Source organism: Callorhinus ursinus, unplaced genomic scaffold (genome assembly GCF_003265705.2).
Source record: "Callorhinus ursinus isolate GAN/ISIS: 27379988/994484 unplaced genomic scaffold, GSC_fseal_2.0 scaffold17, whole genome shotgun sequence".
In the NCBI taxonomy this organism is placed as follows: Eukaryota; Metazoa; Chordata; class Mammalia; order Carnivora; family Otariidae; genus Callorhinus; species Callorhinus ursinus.
Window position 1 is genome coordinate 37,854,137 of NW_027397079.1, and position 19,263 is coordinate 37,873,399.

The window sequence follows — 19,263 nt, forward strand, 5'->3', positions numbered from 1 at the left end:
CTTCTGCATCTGACTCCTAAGTACACAGATGGAAACACCACTGCATCTGCCCCATCAGGCATTCAAAGGCACGAACTGAAAGCTGCAAGGTATCCTCATGAAATACCATGATCACCAGACCATGAGACTGCTTTTTAGTGCAATTTCTAGCTAACATAGTTAACTCTAGAATTTACAGAAATTCGATTCAGAGTCTCGGCTGTCCCTAGGCTAAGGGGAGAATTTAGTGTCACACCTGCTTCCTCCCTGGGGGCTTCCATTTTGCTTTGACTGGCTGCACTGATACATCAAATGGGAAACTGTTCTCATCAGTGGAGTATTGATTTAAAAGTCTCAGGCTCTGGGACTCAGGGCATAAACCTTCTCCCCAGATTTATTTTATATGACCCATTGCATTAATGTTGCATATAAGAATTTCCCCATACTTTATAGTAAACATTTTCCATTCTGCAAATTGCAAACCAATGGCATTCTTGAGCATCCAGTGCAACGTTTGATATTCCATTCACTATCACAAGTATCTTAGGCTTTACAAGACGCTGCCTACACAGGTTTTTGTCCCTTCCTATCATGAAATGAACCTGAAAAGCAAAAGAAATACTTAAAATACGGCTGTGACTTTTGAATTTTCCACATTTTTTCTTTGCCCCACCACCTCTTTTTTTTTTTTCCATTCAGTCTTAAATAGCAACTGGGACATATGAGGAGATGGGGAGGTTTATGCTGTGATTCCCCCATGGATCAGAACAACCTCATTCTCTCCCCCTCTGGCTGGCTGTGCAGTGGGAGTGACTATATGGAAAACGGAAATCTCACGCCATGTTTAATCTGCCTTAAAAGTCGGTCTAAGCAAGTGTGCATCTTTAGGGGAGCATGCACCTAACAGAGGCTCTAGGAGGGAGATGTGGGACCTCACCGCTGCTGTCCTGCCCAAAAGTTACACTAGACTCAATCCTCACCACCCCCACTTCCCTTCAGAGAAATGGTCCCTGCACGAGTTACTCTGATTGTCACTGAAAACAAAAACAAGAAATTGATATTCCATCTCAGGATGTCTCTTTTTGTACCCTGTAGCAGAGGAGGAAGAAAGGAAGTCAAAGAATGAATGCTTAAGTCAGCAATTCACAAAGCAATTCAGAGTTGTCCGCTAACCACAAGCCTTGAATTTCACCCAGCCCTTTATCATTGTCTCCGTGGTATTTAAAAAACAAAGCAAAACAAACTTTCAAAACTGCAGACCTACAGTTCTGCCTTCAGTGCACTAATTAGCATGGTATCTCCTTCCCTCCTGGGCCGGACCCCACGCAGCTGCTACAGAGACCCCAAGGTGAAGGGGCCTGGATTTGCAAGCCTGAAGCATTTTTCACAGCATTTCAGCCAAAAATCACCTTGTTTTTTCCCTTCCTTTTGGGTGTCTGGAAAGCTGCGTGAAGTTCTAGGCCAAATGGCCACTCACAGTGTTTGCAGGATTAGCTTCAGTGCAAAACCTTCTGGCCCCGCGCCCTGTCTCCTCAGAAGGTGCCCAGTTCCTGGGACCTCTACTTGCATGGTGGGGGATGGGGGTGGGGGGCAGATACCTGGGCCGCCAGGAGGGCTCATGCTTCTCCCACTGTGCTCCAGCAGAGCCAAGCTGCATGCCATTCCCATGCAGCCTGCCTTGAGAGTTTTTGTGCCACCGCTGACCTGAGTCTCCTTTCCCAGTCTCACTGCTGAAACCTTCCTCACTCTTCAGAGCCCTGCTCGGCCCTCCTCTGACCAGCCAGCCCGATGATCCCCCACACCCGCCAGCCTGCCCCACCAAAACACAGCGCCAGCTGCTGTCCAGGCATCAGGGAGGCCGGGCACACTGATGTGTCTAACAATTGTGCACACAGGCATCCTGGCCTACCAGGGGACCCAAGCTGTGACAGAGATAGCACCATTCATTCCGTATTCTTGGGCCCTAGGCTCAGGGCCTGGCACATTCTGAGGGGACAGTACATGCTTGCTGAATCGAAGGGGACACAGGTGGATTCAACTGCAGTGCCACCTGTCCCTTCTCAGACTGAGAAAAAAGGGAGTGTGACAGGACCAGGCAAGGTAGTACTAAGGAAATTTCCTAAATAGCAGGGCCCAGGTATTGCAGCTGGGCAAATCACATAACTTCTTTGAACAGCAATTCCCTCAAAGGGCAAGTGCAAAATCATACCTACCTTGAGAGTCATTGAGAGAATGAGATGAGATGATGCCTATGAAGACTGGTACAGGGCTGGTCCTCGGTCAGTGAAACTGTGCCATAAATAAGGTCTGGGGCGGGGAGCATACCAGGCAGGGAGTCAGCGGGCCGGTCATACACTCCTCACGTGCAACAACCTCCATGATGAGACTGGTTTGTTGCTAAATACACTAGAACAGGCACTTTGGACGTAGAGCAAGACCCCTAAGTCCAGGCCAAAGCCCTCCATGGTGAGCTAGGCGGGAAACAGGCGAGGGTCTCAAGGGTGCTAGCAGGTCCTGGGAGAGGCAGTGTCCCGGCCCAAGCCTTTCACACTCTAGGACCTCGACTGCCACCCGGCTTCAGAGCAGGGCTGTAAGAAGACACAGAATACACCAAATAGCCTCTGCTACAGCCTGAGGGATCAGCTCCTTGCTCATCCCCTGCCTCCTCTTGGTCTGGGCAAGCCTTCAAGGAACTTTAAATCCAAGCATGAACCAGGGCAGCTGTGCCCAGAGACCTGATCTGCAAGTTAATGTCCCCCCCACACACACTACTCAGGAAGAACTTTCTCGTTCTTTAAATCTTTAAATCTCCTCCTCTTGCAAATATTTATGAAAACCCCACAGTGGGATATGTTCTTGCCAACCTGCGTGGCTGTGTTCCAAGGTCCTAACACCAGGCTGTTAATGTATGACAAGCCGCAGTGGGCAGGACATCTTATTTTTCAAACCCCGCTTGCAAGCCAGATGAAAAAAGACACTCTGAAAAGCAGCAAAGAACACTTAGAAACCAATAAACATCTCTACCCCCTGACTGATTCTACCTTGAAGAGCTGCCTCGAGTTTCCATATGCTGCATAAATCTACCCTATCTTAGAGCCATGGAGGTCCCTGCTGATGCTCCTCATAGTCCCAATCACCTCCAACTTCTGTGGGCTCTGACACAGGAAATCTCCATTGATAGAGTAGATAATGCACACTTGCTTTCCCAGAACAGCACTGGGTGGAGATGAATCTTCTCTCATCTTTACTGCTGTGGCGGCTATTTCTCAACTTTACTTCCCAGAGCTTCATCCTGGGCCAGCACAATGTTTCACCAGAGAACAAAACTGTGGCTAAAGTTACAGGCCATCCACCTTCCTCCACCCCAGTCCCCTTCTCCACTCCAGGTTTCGGAACACTTCCTACCATTCAGGGGCTTTGTTTGTTTTTTTTCCCCAGACCAAAGCCTCCTCAGTTGACTGTAAATAGGACATGTTCCCAGCTCCTTCTCCCTTAGCATCTACTCTAGTTTCTCTCTTGTGTCTGCCTGACTGTATCCATCTCTCAGATAGATAATACATGATGGAGAGAGAATCAAAAACGCTGCTTCTCAAATATATGGACAGAGACAGATGTATAGGACATCCCTAATATATATGGACAGAGAGAAAAAGAGTCAAATAAGAAGGGAAACAGTTTTTTTCTTTATTTCAAATGTACATATTTGTCCCTTTCTCTTGAGAGCTCCCAGGGCTCTCCTAAGTGGTTTTCCATTTGAATACACAAAAGAAAGGGAGCTAGTCACAAATTTTTCAGTATAAAAAAACTTTAAAACATCACCAACATACATAGAAAATTAATAAGTCAATCATTAAATCAATCAATCTAGTGATCACTTTAATAATATAAATCATTGCCTGACCAGCTTTGGAAATCATTGGCATAAAAGCCATTTAAAAATACTAAGCTCCCAAAGGAGTAATCAAATCGTGAACTCCAATATGCAGTGATGGTTTAAGCCAATGTTTCTCAACCGTAAGTAAAAGAAGAAATTCTCAAGGATTTGATGATTCCCATCTGAGAAACAATAACTTATTAATCTAAAGTCTTATACAAAATGCCTTTTAATTGTTATCACAGGGAAGAGGAATGTTTCATCTTTATAGCTAGTCAAATATATTTATTAAAAATTATCATTAAAGGGGTGCCTGGGTGGCTCAGTCGTTAAGCGTCTGTCTGCCTCTGGCTCAGGTCATGATCCCAGGGTCCTGGGATCGAGCCCCACATCAGGCTCCCTGCTCCGCAGGAAGCCTGTTTCTCTCTCTCCCACTCCCCCTGCTTGTGTTCCTGTTCTTGCTCTCTCTCTCTCTGTCAAATAAATAAATAAAATCTTTAAAAAAAATTATCATTAATAAAGTTTTAAAATCTAAGGGTGCCTGGGTGGTTCAGTCAGTTAAGAGTCGGACTTCTGATTTCAGCTCAGGTCATGATCTCAGGGTCGTGAGATCGAACTCCATGTTGGGCTCTGTGCTGGGTGTGGTGCCTGCTTAAGATTTTCTCTCTCCCTCTTCCTCTGCACACCCCCCACTCTATAAAAACAAAAACAAACAAAAATAAAGTCTAAAAGAATATGCAGAATCTCAAGATTACATCCATGTGCCCAGTTTGAGAAACCCCATTCCAAATGTCTTATTTACATAAAGTTCTCAGAGCTACAAACTCCTAAAATTCTAGGGAACCAAACACTGAGCATCACTGTAAGTTGTTTTGTTTCCTCTTCTTTTTTCTCTTTTCTTTCCTTTTTTCTTTCTTTTTAACTCAGGCATTAGAAATGACTATTTCCTGAAGACATGAATAAGTACTTCCTTATGATTACACACAGGACAAATGTCCCAGTTAGAAAAAGCAAGATTTCCTGAAGTGTGACCTTGAGCAGCCTTAATTTTTAGAGACGTGCTGCCATAATCAGGACTTTATTCTGTATGTGAAGCAATCACATTTCCCCTTTTTAATTATTAAATACATTATAATACATATCTAGTCTACAGACAAGACTCAGGCAGTTCTTTTTATTTTCACGTTTCATTAAATAGAGAAGAATAAGTCAAATTGCATTTTCTTGGTAGCCAAGTCATAGTAAATCTCTGTGATGAATAACACACACCTATGCTCCTCTCAGGCTGCTTACCCCTTTCTCATTTGTAGGGCTGTCATTTCTGCTCCTGCCTTAACTCCCTACCCAAAATAAGTGCAACATCTTTGTCTTTTTCATCTAGGGATCCCCATAGAGGAGGCAAATGGAATCTATTATGGTACATTTACAGATTGTAGATGATCAAAAAATATGTTGGGAGAATAAATGCAGACAAACATCAGGGGTGTTCATCATCACACTCCTAACTCAGAAGAAAATGTTCAGAAATAGTTGCAAGTCCCCCACCTCTCAGAATCCTGTACTACTTGGCTAACCCATTAACCAGTGTGTCCTTCTGTACACCATTGTCACAAAAACAAGCTGCAGAGACTTGCAGTTTCCCATATGAGGATTCCCAGAGGGGAGGATGAGACCCTTTTGAATTCCAGAGTCAGCCCTACAAGGCTGACCACACTGAATTGAGTGAACAAGTTTTACAGCAGGTGGTCCATATCTTTCAAAGATTCCGGGGATAGCCCTGGACATTATGACCCAGCACCTCTCTTTTTTTAATTTTTTTTAAAGATTTTATTTATTTATTTGAGAGAGAGAGAATGAGAGATAGACAGCACAAGAAGGAAGAGGGTCAGAGGGTCAGAGGGAGAAGCAGGCTCCCCACGGAGCAGGGAGCCCCATGCGGGGCTCGATCCCAGGACTCCAGGATCATGACCTGAGCCGAAGGCAGTCACTTAACCAACTGAGCCACCCAGGCGCCCTCTCTTTATTTTTTATTAAAAAGGAAATGTGTATCTCTCCTGCATTAATATTCTAGCTATAAGATGGCTTTTCTGAGCAAACACACTTTGGTTTTTAAGGTGTTAGTGCAGGATACATTACTTTGTATTCCTGTAATCAGAAAACATTTCATGAAAAATTCTAAATGCCATAAAGACCCAGTGACATCAGATTAACTTCAAAACTTTGTTTTCTCCTCATCTGAATCAGAATATTGATTAGTCCATAAATATCACCACCAGTGTCTTATCTCAGGCATGCCAAGCCATTCCAAAGACATTTGCGTTCTTCAAGTACTAGAGCCAAGAGATCTCATGCTTCTTTCAGTGGCCTCAACTTATTCAGCGTCAGACTTTTAATTATTTCTTTCAAATGCGGTCTTTGCTTCTCACTACCCACAGTCCCAAAGCAAACTGACTTGATTAATTCCTTGCCCAGTGACACAATCAGATTAAAACAGCTTTTAAACCAGGAAAACCTCATTATCATAGAGCTTATTATTAGATGCATTGGATAGGGTACGGGTCAAATCATGTTTCTGGATCATCATTATTATATAGCTTGAAAAGCAGACACAAGGCAGCAATAGTCAAAGGGTAGGGGTTAGTCATGTCACTAGCAAAATAAAGAGAATCCACTATGACACTTTCTTTTCTTTCAAGAAAATAAAACTTTTTTTTCCTTTAGATCAAAGGAGACTATTATGGGATCACCTGAAACAATAAAAATTTCAATAAAGAACGTTATAGCACTTTACAAAGAAAATGTGGTAATGAAAATGCAGCTTAAGGGTGAAATTGGAAAAAAAATAGCATATTTTGGCTTTTTATTACAGGATATTTAAGAGACAGCTTGGCAATAAATGTTAACATCTTTCTAATGGTTGGGAATGCAGTTTTATAAAGCTGGAAACTCACCTTGACTTATTGACACAGCAGAGTTTTAAGTTACATTGCTCATTCCCAGAGGAAATGCACCACACTGCAAAAAATGTGCTTACCCTCACTCGATAAATGGAGGTAGGTGTGAGCTACTGTTACACAGCCGCATTAGGCATTTTGACCCAGGAGAGGCAGATGGAAGGGGCAAGCAAACCAGTAAAGAGGGAGGAAAAGAGGCAACAATGTAAAAAATAAAGCAAAATAAAAACAAAACAAAGCCAAAAAACCCTGGTATTCATTAGGCCCCACTAGGTTGAAATACAGTGAAGAAAAAAAAAATTAAAATCATGGCCCTTGTCTTCAACACAATTACAGTTTAGTTGAAGAGCAATGATTAAATCTTAGCAAAAGAATGGAACAGAATACATATATTATTAAAAACTAAATTACACAACAATTATATGTGTGCTCATGTGTTATATGTTACATTTTTCTGAAATTTTAATGTAGAAATTGGCTTAAAATGGAGTAAGTGCTTAGATATCCCTACTTTGATATGACCCGATACTATAAAGACACCAATTCTCTTCAAGTTAATTCTTAAATCCGATGGACTTCCAATATAAATTTCAACTGAATTTGTGAATTTGTTCAAGCATATATATGAACAACAAAATTACACACTGCATAAACAGCTAAGTCAACTCTGCAATAGAAAAGGAAAGAGATATGACTGGTCACTCTCAGATACTATAACGTAATTCCAAGGGATGGTAATTAAGTACAGCATGGACTGGTCCAGATGAAGACAAACAGGATCACAGAAGCCAATTACTGACAGAGACATAGATATGGGATCCCTTATGCAGCACCTCGCTACTAAGCAAGGCTTAGACAAATAAGTAATAATATGACTTCTACGCACTAGTTCCACTCTTGCCTGTACATCCATGTCACATAAATTCCCACACAGATTCTTTAGGAAACTTGTTTAAGGATGTTTGTCACATATTGCTTGGGTGAGCAGGTGAGGAGTATAGAAAGGTCTGATTTGGGGTCAAGTACCTGAAGAAAATTAACATACAGTAAAAGTGACACCACAAATTATGGGAAAAAAGGGGATGTAGATGGTGGTAGGAAAACTGGTGAACTACACACAGGAAAATCAAAATGGATTCCTACCTTATACAATATATAGATGCAGGCTCCAAATAGAGTTAAAGACATGAATATAAAAAATAGAAGTGTCAAATTAATAGAAGCCAGTGTATTTAATGTTTTTGTGATCTATCAATGGGAAGAACTTCTTAAAGTATAAAGGCAAAAAGTTTGTTAAATTTATCACATAGAAATTGGCAAGCTTAACAAACAAAATTAATAAAGGGGATCATGAAAACTTTTAATAAGATGACCAAACAGAAGATATTTGCAATGCCTAAATCCAATAAGGAATATATAAGAAAATCAAACAGAAAAATACTAGAATACCAAGAGAAAAATTGACACAAGGTATAAACAGAAATCACCAAAAAAAAAAAGAAAACAAAAGGACTAATAAGTATACACAAAGTTGTTCAGACTTCATAATAATTAGAGAAAGGTAATTTAAAATAACAAGATATCAAATATCAAGCAGATTAGAAAAAAGTGAGAAAGCTGAACAAAGCCAATTACTGACAGAGACATAGATATGGGATCCCTTATGCAGCACCCTGCTACTAAGCAAGGCTTAGACAAATAAATAATAATATGACTTCTGCGCACTAGTTCCACTCTTGCCTGTACATCCATGTCACATAAATTCCCACACAGATTCTTTAGGAAACTTGTTTAAGGATGTTTGTCACATATTTCTTGGGTGAGCAGGTGAGCAGGGGCACTAGAAGCAACCTAAGTATCCAACCCTGAAGGAACGGGAAATCAAAATATGATACACGGAATGTTGCACAGCAGTCAGGAGCAAGACATTCAACATCTTGTAGGAACATGAATGGTTCCTAGAAACACACTGCTGACTGAAATAACACGGTAAGGATGAGATTCACATCACGACGCCATTTGTGTACATTAAAAATACATGCCTACACTGTGCATAATGACTTCCTTCCTAAGAGAACACTATAGAAAGGGAGAAAAAGAGTAAATTTACAGCGGATTAACCTGACAAACACCACCTTGAGCTAGAAGATCAAGGTGAACATTAACAGTGATAAGTCATGTTGATAATACTACCCTTAATATGATGGGATGAGAATGGCGCTTTACCACTGAGATCTTTCTCACCAAGAACGTAGAACCCCAGACTGATCATGAGAAAAACATCAAAAAATCTCCACTGACGGTCTTTCAACTAAATACCTGACCAGTAGGCCTCAAAATTACCAAGGCCATCAAAAACAAGGAAAGTGTGAGAACCTATCAGTCTATGGGAGCCTAAGGAAACATGATGTCTAAATTTAATGTGCAATCCTGGATGGGATCCTGGAACAGAAAAGGGACATTTGGTTAAAAACTAGGGAAATCTAAATAAAGTACAGACCTCACACTTTATAATGTATGTTATATAATAATAATGATAATTATAACAACAACAACAACATATCAATATTGGTTCATTAGCTGTGAGAAATGTGCCATAGTAATGCAAGATGTTAATAATAGGGGAAACTGGGTCAGGGTATACAGAAATACTCCAAACTGTGTTTGCAATTTTTCTGTAAATCTAAAGCTAATCTGAAATAAAAGTAAAAATAAATAAATAAAATCTGAAATAAAAGTATGCATGCCCACAAAGCAATACATATTTTAAAGAACATATACAAATAAAGAACATGTCAAACCTAATAAAATAGTTACCTCTGGTGATGGGTATGAGGAGTGGGGATAAAACAAAAGAAGACTCGGAATCTTCTCATGTTACAGAAGAAAGCACTAAAATCTGAAAGGGTTAGGTGACTTCGTTAAGATTGTACTTACAACACAGGCCTTCTGACCGTGGAGTACACCCGAAGCTCTTTTTATAACTCAGTCCTGCTTTGCCTGCTCTGAGGATAAGCTAAGAATGAATTTACTCCATGGAGAGAAAACAGAGTTTAGCAGGTGGGCCAAAAGGGAGCATGAACTTTTCCATAAAGTGGAAAAAGATGACGACATTGCTCTGGGGCTTTAAAGCAAATGACAGCTTCCCGAAGGGCTCCTAGGTTAAACACGGGGGCTGGCTTTAGGGCCATAGAACTCTGGGGAATTAGATAAGGCATTGTTCAGGCAGAACCTGGAAGCTTAGTTTCCAGAAGATAGACTAATTTGCAGTAAGTCAATAGCTACAAAGAATTAACAAAAACATGAAATGAGTAGGATTTCTTGGATTAGAAGGCAGGGCAACATTCCAGGTCAGAGGCAAAGTTTGTGACTTCAAGGCCAGAACGGGTCCTCTAGAAGCCCAGAGAAGGAAGACTGGTAGCAGACAGAAAAGAGTTTTGGTCTATTTTTCCTATTTTCTTAGTAAAATCTAAAACGTTTCAAACTGCCTGTAGGTTTTTCAAGGTGAAGGAAGGACTGTTCCTATATTTGAAACAGTAGAGAGTGGACGTAAGAGCCTTTTTAGCAGCCAGCATAGTGGTGGCATCCCAGAGACCAAGGATCCCTGAAGGATTGAGCAAGGAGACAGGAGTAGTAGGCACAGGCGGAAGCAATTCGGAGGTGGCACGGGCACTTCCCAATGAGGTACATTTATGTCTTTCTGTGATCCTCCGAGCCAGGTATGGAATTCAAAGTTAGAAAAATACTACTCAAAATTAAGTCACCTTAGAAAAAGCCTGAAGAAACTAATTAAATTCTCAAATCACAGAGAGGGAGGAAACATGCTGTCCTCAACACCGTCTCCCACTAACAGAAGAAATGTAGACAAAGACACATGGCTTAAATCAACACTCAAGCCCACTTACTTAGGTCATTAGCCTTTAAGAATCAATCCTCTGTCTGCTAATATCTTAAAAAAAAAGAAATCAACAAGCCCAGATGGCTTAGTGATGAAGAGGTCAGGAATGCATATGTTTTCAAGTAAATGCTGGGAGTTTGGAAAGCTGGAAGAAAAACTGTCACTGTCAATAACCAACCAGCACAGGCTGGGATCTGAAAATCAACAGATCCGTGCCTCACTCAATGAGTGTTCACAGGGAGAAAGTCCTTTTTTTCTACTGGTTATTTCAGTGCTACCAAGGAGTTATCAGTCAATTCAGTAAATATTTCTTTATGAATTATGTTTATATGAAGAGATCTAAGCCACGATTAAAACAAATAAAAAATGGAGGGTCTAGCATGCCATTTGCAGAAAATATTTCAAAGGAAAAATTAAATTGCATCTATATGCATAGAATATTTCAAAGAAAATTGGCACACTGTTTTCATCTTAGAAGAATAACTGGGGAGCTGAGGGATAGGTGGGAGACTTTTCCATACTCACTCTTTCATGCTTCTTGAATTTTGAATCACGTGAATTTACTGCCAATTCAAAAAAGGAATAAAATGCTAAAATAAAAAAATCAAATATTTATATATTTATGCCCCTCTATTTTCATCAAAGACTGTAACAGATCAAGTTACATCTACATCTAATGCAAAAGGATAAAATAAATAATTGAGGTATACAGATTTAAAATAAAACAGGGAAAATAAAATAATAGTATCCAGAGGTAAAATGAGTACAGTAAAATCCTACATTGTCTAGTTGCTGGACATGTCTATGAATTTGGTGGCAAAAGCAAAGCAGGAAACAAGATCAGAGTTGACTGCCAATAACAAGCTAGCCTCTCAGCAGAGGAACGACCTTTCTTACAAGGGAGAGCACATGGAAATTTCTTTCAAACATCCATCTTTAGAAGACACCGAGATACCACGTATGTGCCCTCAGCCTCGGCACACAACTGGACCCCACAGAGGTTGCTCCCCGACCACCAGAGTGTGGAAAGGGCAGACCATTCAATGCCTGAGGGCCACAGAATTCAGGGCCTGGGGGACCAGTTGTCTAAGCCCAAAAAGGTGGAGCAGAAGGGAAATCCTACATGTCAGACAGGCCATTCACTACACAGGACCCAAATTCCAACTGGAAAAGCTCTGTGCTTGACCAATTAAGTCAGAGGAATTGGAGAGAAAATCCTAATTTGATAGCATATAATTCCCTTGTCTTTTAGACAAACAACACGTTTGCTTCAGTTTCCTACAGAGCACTGTAATGAATAGGCATCATCTTCATGGCAGCCTCCAAACACTTGATTTCCAGAATTGTTTATGTTTCTTTGCCAAGCCCACTCCCTTTGGGATACACGGGCTTTCCTCTCTTTCCCTTTCTTCTCCACCCCCACTTCATCACCAAAATACCCAAAGAAACTCCTAATCACCATGTGCCCTGTAGTTTCACACACATATAGTACACAGAGACAATGCTATGTGCTTACCACACTGGTTCCATTTTCCTCCTGGGCACATACCTAAGCCCATTTCCCAGCCTCTCATATAGTCAGAAGAAGACAGTTGAGTTCTGGCTCATAGAATGTGTGTGGATATGATGCCTCTTCCAGGCCTGACCCCCCAAAATGTCCTGCACAAATCACCTACATTGCCCATCAGTCCCCTAGGTGCCAGCTGGATTTTGATAGGGCAGTATCAGGAGCAAAGATGGTGGAGCCTCTATCAGCTTGAGTCTTAAATGATTGTGAGGTACAAAATGCCCCTCTGGAAACCCACAGTGGGCTATAATGTGAGTAATAAATAATTTTTACCTCTTTGTTTATTAATAGAGTTAGCCTACCTTGTCCAACATAGAAATGGAGGTTCTCGCATAATAAAAAACTTAAATGTTTGACATTGACTTAGCTTAGATGGATGGTAAGTAGGGAGGGTACAAAAACAGCAGTTCCAGGTTATACAGTGGCAAAACACTGGCAAAACTGTTGACTATGATACCATGGAATGTAGACCACCTGCCCATTGAGCTTACTGTTGTAGGGGAACTAGAAGGTTCGATGCTAGGAGATGGTTGTAATTCTAAAAGAACCAGAAGAGGATGGAAAAACAGAACACTTGATACATGTGTCTGTTACCAATTGTTACTGATTGTTGGTCAGGTTTTTTACAAAAGAATCAAAAAACTCTAAGAACTATAATGTGTAACTGGCACATAAGCACATAGAGGTAAAAAAAGAAGTTATTCTGGAAATTTGGGACCTAGTTAGAAAAGTCATTTGTTAATTGCTTCCAGTAACCAAAAATGAAAGATGTCGTAGCAGAAGACATTATATGTTGAAGACCCAGTGAGACTTCCCAGTTGCATATTGTAACTCAGGACTTTGGCAAAAATTGGATTAAGGATGTGATCTTTCCACCAACTTTTAGATAACCTGATGATGGCCACCATTAAACTGAAAAACAGAAAGAGGCACAGAGATGAGGAAGCAATAAAATAAAACAAGCAGCCTTGAAATTGTGTCTAGGAAAGAATTGTATGGTGACAACACATGAAGCTTTCTGAAAAAAAATAAATCAGAAGCTTTCTATATTACTGAGAGAATTGTATTACTAAAGCAATTATTATTTTGAATTAGAAAGTCTTTGAATATTTTGTATGCCTTAAATCAGTCTCAGGAAGGAAATGGGCTATGAATGCTGGCAGTCCACAAAAAAAGTGTAGGACCCAAGATCCATTTCAGATGTGGCAAGGATGATGGAAAGGGAAGAACTGTGGAGGACAGAACCAGGGCTCATTAAGAAAAATGAACAAGAAAGTCCCTCTCAGAGGAAGATTGAAATCTATTTGGGGAACTTCCCCACTCTCTGAAAAGAGGAACTTCCTAATGCCTGCCCTGCAGGATACCAACTTTGCTATGGGCCAGTGATTACTCTCTTTCTTCTTTTCCTCCTTTTTCTGAATAAGAAACATTACCATTGTTATCACCACTCTAAAGGAGGAGGCGGAGAGGTAACATTTCTGTTTTGCTCACAAGCTGTGGGACCAAGAGGAATCATATCCACATCTCATGGAGGGACACACTCCCTTCCTGGAGACTCTGAAATTTGAGCTGAGTAAAGTAACTGGGTAGGGCTTGAGGGTGTTTCCATGGAGAAGGAACATGTACTCTATGTATTAAAAGAAAAATGGAATGGATTTTTGGTGAACAGAGGGGTAGACCATGGCACAGACGATTCTATGTGTTTGTTGAACCCATTTCATTTTCTTGCGCAAATAAATTATTTTTCCCCAACCTCTCCTGCTGCTAGGTGGGACCATGTGATTGAGTTCTAGCCAGTGGAAGGCAACCTGGTTCCTAAAATCCCCTAAGTGATGTCATATGCTCTCAGCAAATGAGAACTCATGCTGCAGAGCATACTCTACCTACCCTTAACCAATGAGCATTAAGCATACACCATTTGACAGCGGCTCTTAGCCAATGTGTGTGTTGCCCAGAGTACTCAGCCTACTGTTGTTTTCTTCACTGTAGCCTCTTAACCATTCATTTGGTGTTCCAGTGAACTATTTTGACTAGTGATAATTGATAAAAGATAAAATGACTGGACTTGCTGGAATAAAACAACAGAAAAATATAATAATAGTTAGAAATTTTACAGAATCTCAAGAGTCTTCAATGAAATGGTCAAGAAACAGAGGTAAAGACTAGTAGGCAATGAGGAATGGGTTGAAGTCCTCTGACATTATAGAGGGTAACAAGAATAGCTTTAGCCTTGGCAAATGAGCCAATAATTGTATTAACAGCATCTGGGAGAAATTAAGCATGTCATGTAAGAGATTTGGAGAGACTGAAACAGTGATTCTCAACATACGGTGCAAAGAAGCATCTCCAAAAAAATAATAATAATAATAAAAAAAAATAAAAAAATAAAAATAAAAAAAGAAGCATCTCCACAGGAACCTTGCTATAAAGATCTTTTATTGTCCTCACCCAGTTAGCATTTGCATCTCTAGGAGCATATCACCTGCAATGCCCAGGATGGCTATTGACCCAGTGAGCCCTGACAGAACTCAAGTGCAGTTAATATAGTACCTGGTAGGAATGATGGGCTGCAGAAACATAACATGATATTAACCAACAGCTCTCAAACATGGGAAAGGAACTGTCCAGACTGCATGTATACTCAGGCAATTGGAAAAAAGAAAAGGGAAAAGCAAAGTTGAGAAGGTATGAGAGATGGAGGGAGAAAAGTCCTTAAAGGCAATGGTAGTATAGAAAATTATGCTGCTTTATTTTTTTTTAAAGATTTTATTTATTTATTCAGGAGAGACAGAGGGAGAGAGAGAGAGATAGAGAAGCAGAGGGAGAAGCAGGCTCCCAAGGAGCAGGGAGCCCGATGCGGGACTCGATCCCAGGACCCTGGGATCACGACCTGAGCCGAAGGCAGGCGCTTAACCATCTGAGCCACCCAGGCACCCAAATTATGCTGCTTTAATCAGCACATATGAGGAACCTCAGATTTCACCTTGTTGTGTCTAACCACAAAGCACTTACATCCCATCTACTACCCGACTTACACAGACCAGAAGATTGTCCTTTGGCTAGTCCCCTGCATTAAACAGAAGCTAGGGGAGGCCAAAGTTCTATTGGAAGATGATCAAAACAAGAGAAACAGGAAAAATCCATTTCAGCATGCCTCTGTAAGTCCTATGTGTGTGCTGTGTGTCTGACTACAGAACAATCCTGGACTCTGCCACTGCTGGGTGGCTTAATGGGGGTTCATTTATCCGGACTGACATTACTTCAAGATTCAGAAATGTTTGAAGGGTTTTTCATCAGTTTAGAGAATCGTCTTTCCTATATAACTACAAAACCATCACCTACACCTTAAGGCCAGATCCTGAGTACAGATTGACTCCCAAGGTATAACAATACCTCCTCTGGTGTACCCATCGATGCTTCCATTCAACCTGACCCATTGTTTCCCTCCTCCAGTCCCCAGCCTCAGCCTCTTCATTAACCTACATCCTACAAGAACAACAACTATGGGCCAAACTCTACGGTGGGTGCTATAGAAATAACTGAAGAAACTCAATGCATGACTCTTGCCTACCCTCAGGAAGCTTACAGTCCTGTTTGTAGATGCCAAGACACCTGAGCCACTGATTTTGCAAGGAACAATTAATTACATACATGGCACAGCAACACAAGAGATATCAGCATTCACAGGAAGGGGCAAGCCGCAGGGACTAGCACATTCACCGACTTCTTTGGGTTTGCCTGACAAGAGCTCTCTCTTTCCTTCTAGATCACTCATTCATATTTTTTCCTTTAGCTTTACTCAAAAAAAAAAAAAAAATTCTCTGTCCTTTTGGTTTCATTTCTCATGGCCTTCCCTATACAAATCTTCTTTTTCCTACAATGCCAGGAAACCACTCCTTCACTCATGTAAGCAACCCTTTCCTTTTGCAGAAGATGATTCTTTAGCCACTTAAAACTACAACAAACTACTCAAGTGGCCTCACTGGGAAACTATTTTTAACCTCTATAATACCCAGGCATGTTGAAAGGTACATGTGAAAGCTTCCTCTTCCCCTCTGTGTCTGTGCCTACTTGTTCTATTGACTCAGTGAACAGAGACAACATCTAATTATATTTTCCACCAAAACATTAACATGTTATTATTAATGCTTAGCAAGTAAGAAAAATAATAATGTCTTTATATTTCCCATTTTTTCCACTTCAGGATTTCATACGCAAAAAGATTTTAAAAATACAGCATGGAAGAGTTTGGTCCATTAGACATATATTAGGTTTTCTGTCCTCCTATACAAAGGTTCAGCCTTTTAAATGGAGCATGCAGCTATTAAGCATTAACCCATCTGTTCTGTTTCTCTCTTTTATTTCAAAGGACTGGCACACAAGTCTCATAACAAAAGTCATATGAAGGCTGTTCTTTTCCCAACAATACACCTTGATCACAACCAATGGAGTGTCACTCAGAAACGTTCAATTATACTGTTAAGTTCCCCAATGCTTAAGAGCCACACAAGAGTACAGCATCCCCTTTCTTTTACATTCTGACCCCACACTACCCCTAACATACTACTGTATACCTCCTTTCCCTAACACAAATCCTCCCTCCTGCCAACCCAGCTTCTGCAGTGCTCCTTGGAGATACCAAGACTTCTCATTCCAGCAACTCTCAACTTAACCCATCCATCAAGGTCTAGTTAGTTCATGACATTCCCAACAAGTCTTTCTTGACCACAGTAGCTCTTTGTGGTAACTCACTCTTTAGAATTTGGAATATGTAAAGATCTAAATATTTACTAACATGACGTGGCAGATATCAGAAAGTCAAATGGGCAGAAGAATTAACACTGTTTATATCACATTAGATCAGCAGCTCCTTAGGAGCAGGCAGCAGAACTCTACAGATCACGTTCTCAGTATCACACATGTATTTATACCACACTGAACTACCCCTGGCTTTTCTCCCAATGAAGTTTATGAGCTTCTTGGGGGCAGAGACTATTTCTCACACAGCTTCAGAATCCCCTGCAATAACTAACTCTAATAGTGCTGGACATGCAGAAAGTACACAGCAGATTCTTTTTGATTCGCCCCATAGGGAAGCTGGGAATATTTTCTAGTTGAGTAAAATCAAGTTAAAGCAATACATCAGTGATAGAACATTGAGACTCAGTGTGACAACATTTTCAATGAATTGAGGGGATTTCAGATCCATAGAGACCCACTCTTCATGCAATTTCAGCAGAGAGAGTGTATGTGGAAGGAGGGGACAAATGAATTGGATCAGATTATCAGTTCTCAAATGGCCTTCAAAATCATCTGATGGAAGCCATCCTCTTAGAGATGAAGAATGATTGGGGAGGCCTCCTGACTGAAGCTAGAAGACTAGAGTTCTCATGAGGCATGAGCCCCGTTCACATCCCTAGCTGCTTTGCAGAAAGAGTGCACGTGCTGTTTGTCTCTGAAAGAAGTGCCCCACCTCTGCCTGGAAGCAGGGAGTGAAACATCATTCAGAGTCCCCAACCAGTGTTAACGGCAGTGCATTTAATGTTGTTTTGATGATGTGTAACACTGTTAATTGCAGATCTATTATAATTGCTTTCTTTTCTCTATCTCATTTATGCTACATGCAACAAATAGTAACACATCGCCTAAACAATTAAACTGTGCCCAGCAAGGATACAGAGTGGTAACAGGAAAACTTGAGTTCAAATAACTAAACCCTTAATTGGGCAGCTAAGATCTTTTTCTTTAAAAAAAATTTTTTTTCAATTTTCTGACGTTACTTTTCTAGCTCAGGTAACAATAAAGCTGTGCTGGTCTGTGCCACCAGGATATTTTTGTAAACAGATGCTAAGTGTGCATCTGGGATGTGCAGGCACTGTTCCAGGAATTATGGAGGATCAAATGAATAAAACTCTGTTTCTGTCCTCGAGAATCTAGTAAGATGATTAAAAATGAACATAAAAAGTCTAATAAAGGGAGAACATAAAGGGCTAAGAGGAAGCTATGGAATGTAGGAGCAGGAACAAATTCCCTGATTTTTCTTAACTGGGGAAATCATATTAATAAAACTGTGTATGTTTACAAAGCAATATACACAGAAATTAGAAAATTCTTAACTTCAAAAGATGGATATCTTCCATTTGAGGAAATTCTTTCAAGTTCACATTTACTTCTAACACGTGATTGCCTACTTACAAAAGAATATGCTAACTTTTTTCACAGGTTCTGATTCTTAAAAGTTGTCTCAGAAGAGCAAGTTTTATTTGCCCTCATCAGAATATTGCTGCAATGGAGTTAATAATGAAAGCAATATAATCACGTAAGTTATAGCACACTTTACAGCTTCCAAAGCATTTTCACAAATACTATTTCAATAGGTCTCGTTTGGTCCCCCACAGAATCCTGAGAGGTACACAGGGTCAGTTTATTGTGTTTCTGGGCAAGTACGTGTGCATGTTAATATTGTTTTCTTCATTGTGCACAGAGGAACTGGAGGCTCAGAGGAGTCCGGTGAGTGACAGTGACAACTGGCATTTGTCAGACTCATCAGACAAAAAGAAAATTGCTGGCTAAGCCCTCCAATCTAAAATTAATCACAAGTTATTACACTTGAAAACTCATGTTCCCACTGGTATATGTTCTCTCAAAAAGCAAATATGCCCTGGGCAGCACTCAGTGTCCAGGGGCTCCCCAGCTTCCCTCTGTCTCCAGGGAAAGCACCTTGTTCCTTCCCCAGACATTGGCCAACCTCTCTTCTCTTATTCTCTGTACTCAACGGAAAATTGAAAGGCAGCTATTTATTTGTTTGTCCATCCTAAAGAGCCAAAGCCACTGAATTAGGTCCTTTAAGAGTATTTGGGTTTTAAAACTTTGTTATAACTTTACAGGGGAAGTCTTTATGCTGATAAACACATTTAGGGTAGTGGCCATCGTGTGAAAGGAATTTGGTGCTGATTCACTGATGCTGCCATCTCTCTGGACAGTGATTAAC

General features: G+C 40.6%; 1 protein-coding gene across 1 annotated transcript in view; it reads right to left on the reverse strand.

Annotated features, from left to right (window-relative positions):
• The window catches only part of ZMAT4 (zinc finger matrin-type 4), a 371,386-nt gene that overhangs the window by 277,308 nt on the left and 74,815 nt on the right, over positions 1 to 19,263 (reverse strand). The window lies entirely within an intron of this gene.